The sequence below is a fragment of the Amblyomma mixtum genome, chromosome 4 (genome assembly GCF_055824585.1).
Source record: "Amblyomma mixtum isolate Tamu chromosome 4, ASM5582458v1, whole genome shotgun sequence".
NCBI lineage: Eukaryota > Metazoa > Arthropoda > Arachnida > Ixodida > Ixodidae > Amblyomma > Amblyomma mixtum.
The window spans coordinates 10,008,033-10,011,956 of NC_143015.1; positions in this window are offsets into that span (position 1 = coordinate 10,008,033).

Here is a 3,924-nt window from a genome sequence, read left to right on the forward strand (position 1 = left end):
CAATTCTTTGTTCATAAATAAATTCCAATGTATGTTCTCCAAGCCTAGCACTAATTTGCTGTTTCTAATTTTTGTTTCATGTGCGCAGTTTAGACCACAAGTAGTTCCTTTTTGGTGCTAACCTACCGCCTCCCCCATACACGGCCATCGGGTGCACCCCCCCCCCCCCCCCCCCCCCTGCTGGAAAAAGTTCTGCGGACACCCTTGCTTGAGGAATATTGGTAAACTGCCGCCATTCATGATCTGAGAGGACCTGCCATATGCGCTCCACCCCATTCTTATTCTGCTAGTTATTTCCCTCTCATGATCCGGATCTGCAGTCACTACCTGCCATAAGTAGACATATTCCCTTACTACTTCCAGCACCTCGCTACCAATGGCAAACTGCTGTTCCCTTGCTAGGCAGTTGAACATTACTTTGGTTTTCTGCATGTTAATTCTTTGCCCCACCGTTCTGCAATGCCTGTCTATCATTCATCATGTTTTGCAGTTCGTTTCCTCTTGTAAACAGGTGGTGAATAGCATTGGCGGTGAATAGCTGGATAACTGCTGGTCCTTTTAAGGGCAACGGAGTGGATTTGAAGAGAAGGCAAGCGTAGCAGGGGGCGGCAGAAAGCTAGGTTGGCAGATGAGATTAAGAAGTTTGCGGGGAACGGTGGCAGCAACTGGCGAAGGACAGGGTTAATTGGAGGGGCATGGGAGAGGCCTTTGCCCTGCAGTGGGCATAGTCAGGCTGATGATGATGATGAATAGCACTGGTAAGATCGTGTCTCCCTGCCTGATGCCATTCCTTATAGGTTTTTATTGCTGGCTTTATGGAGGACTATGGTAGCTATGCAGTCGTTATAGATATCTTGCACTATTTTCACGCAAGACTCTTTTGCACCTTGATTACGCAATGCCTGCACTCTTTTAGCCTACATGATCCAGAGATTTCAACCGGATGAAGTTCTTTCTCGTTATCTATGAAGACTGTATATATGGGTTGCTTATAATGTGTGCATTTCTCTTATTACCTCATTGATAGTGTGAATATGGTCTATTGTCGAGTCATCATCATCAGCCTGACTAAGCCTACTGCAGGGCAAGTATTGTCGAGTACCATTTACTAAAGCCTGCCTGATCATTTGGTTGATTGAACTCACTAAGGCTGTCCAGACACTATTAGTGCAATTGGCTTAGTAAACACCTTATAGGCAAGCGGCAGTAAGCTGATTGGTCTGCAGTTTTTCAAGTCCTTGATGTCTCCGTTCTTATGGATTCTTGAGCTTTGTTGTAAACTGTGTTTCACAGTTCATGCATGTGTCATTGCTTGAGCTGTCTTGAGTTTGCTGTCTAGAGTGTTTCATCAGAGGTTCCCTCAGTATGCACTGTTGGTTACACAACATACTCTTTGTATTTTGATGCAGGTGAAATGCTAAAGGCCCGAGTGCTGTGCGGTGTCGATGCGTGTTAAAGAACCCCAGGTGGTCGAGATTATCCAGAGCCCTCGAGTATAGTGTCCCCAATAGCCTGCATTGCTCTCGGGCTTTAAACACCATAAACCAAACCAATAAAATCCTCTAGCAGTGTGAATGTTCATGAAAAGATGGCAAAAGCCACCATCATCACCATCATCAGCCTGACTACGCCCACTGCAGGGCAAAGGCCTCTCCCATGTCTCTCCAACTAACCCTGTCCTTCGCCAGTTGCGGCCACCGTATCTACGCAAACTTCTTAATCTCATCCGCCCACCTAACTTTCTGTCAGCCCATGCTATGCTTGCCTTCTCTTGGAATCCACTCCGTTACCCCTAAGGACCGTCAGTTATCTTGACTTCAGATTAAATACACTGCCAATGCCCATTTCTTTTTTTTTGACTAGCATGTTATTAAAGGGCGACTGCTTAGGTGTTAGAATCTGATGAGCTTAAACGGTTCAAATGTGTTAAACGTAGAGGTAAATAAAGCATGCGAATTCTTTTTGGGCTAGCATTTTAAATGGCGACGTAATAGCCGATTGAAACCATGACAGCGTTCCGGCTTCTCTGCAGAGCTCAGTACCATGTGCTGAGTTGGGTATTGGTGCACCACTAACCACTTCCTTTGGCGAAAAAAAAAAAAAATCGCAACCGAAGGCAAAGCGATGCGTGCCAGGGTTTGAGCCGAGACGGAAGAAATCTGATATCTCATTTGTGACATGAACACCATGCTTCTCCACACGTTTCCGACACCGTAATGAGAACCATGAGCTTCAGTCGATGATTATGCAACTGTTTTAAAAGTTAGGGCAAAAAGGAAACTTGCATGCTTTATCTAGCTATAGCCAGCCTGTACTGAATTTCATTTCATTTATTTCCTTGAATATCGCAAATTCTCGAAAAGTGGGACAGTTTCCCTTTAACTTGCATTTGTTCTCTGATCCACTCTGCTCTCTTAATCTTACACTGATCCTTTTCCTTTGCGTAGCTCGTTGAGTTGTCAGTTTAAAAAGCTCTACCCTTTTTGTTCGCCTTTGCTGTAGTATATACAGGTATATATAAGAGGTTTTTGTGTGAAGTCTGCCAAGTTAAAAATTTATCGTTTATGCGGATTTAATGTCCCAAAGTGACTCAGGGTATGACGGACGCTGTAGTGAAGGGCTCCGGAAATTTCGACCACCTGAAGTTCCTTAACGTGCACCGACATCGCACAGTACACGGGCCTCTAGAATTTCTCCTCCATCGAAATTCGACCACTGCAGTCGGAATCGAACCTGCGTCTTTTGGGTCAGCAGCAGAGTGCCGTAACCACTGAGCCACTGCGGCGGCTGTTAAAAGTTTAGGTTTAAGTGGTAAGGGAATAACGTCTACTTAGGACCAGTAGTAACCACAGATTCGAATCCAGCGAAATAACTAGAAGAATAAGAATGGGGTGGAGTGCATATGGCAGGTTCTCTCAGATCATGAGTGGCAGTTTACCGATATCCCTCAAGAGAAAAGTATACAACAGCTGTATCCTACAGGTACTAACCTATGGGGCAGAAACGTGGAGCTAAACGAAAAGGGCTCAGCCTAAGATAAGGAAAATGCAGTGAGCTATGGAAAGAAAAATGATGGGTGTAATGCTGAGACAGGAAGATGGCAGAGTGGGCCAGGGAACAAACGTGGGTTAATGACATCCTAGTTGAAATCAAGAGGAAGAAGTGGGCCTGGGCAGGGCATGCAATGCGAAGGCAATGATAACCGCTGGTCCCTAAGGGTAACGGAGTGGATTCCAAGAGAAGGCAAGCGTAGCAGGGGACGGCAGAAAGTTAGGTGGGCGGATGAGATTAAGAAGCTTGCGGGGATAAGGTGGCCACAGGTGGCAAAGGACAGGGTTAATTAGATGTGGAGGCCTCCGGAGAGCATAGTCAGGCTGATGATGATGATTACTTCCAGTCAGGTTGCAAGACTGCTGATCGACAATGGTCTGCCCAGCTCCTAACTCGGTGTCGAGAGCGCCACACATCTAGGCCTGAAGTGGCGTCGCTGATGACTGAGCCAGAGGTGGGCAGAGTGTGCAGAGGAAGAAAGTTGCTGCACCTGAACTGAGCTATCTGGTGCAACGTCTATATTAACGCAACTTCAAAAAATTCAGGGGGCACTTTGACGATCTAAAGTGCACAAGGCAAAAGCCTTTCTATGGGCGACTTGGATTGGCTAGTCATGACCGATTACTAACTAGTCATGACTGGTTAATGACTAGTTAGTCATGACTAATTAGTTGACTGGTTAATGACCAGTTAGTCATGACTTGTGATCAGTAATAACTAGTTGTGACTCACTTCAGATGGACAGACGCAGTCACGGCTTTGAGTGTTAGCCATTAAAGGCTTTCACCTTAAAATCTGGCAAAGAACACGCACAGACAGACACGAAGGCACTGCCGGCTTCCTCTGGAAGAAAGTGAAGATGAAGAGGGGTCA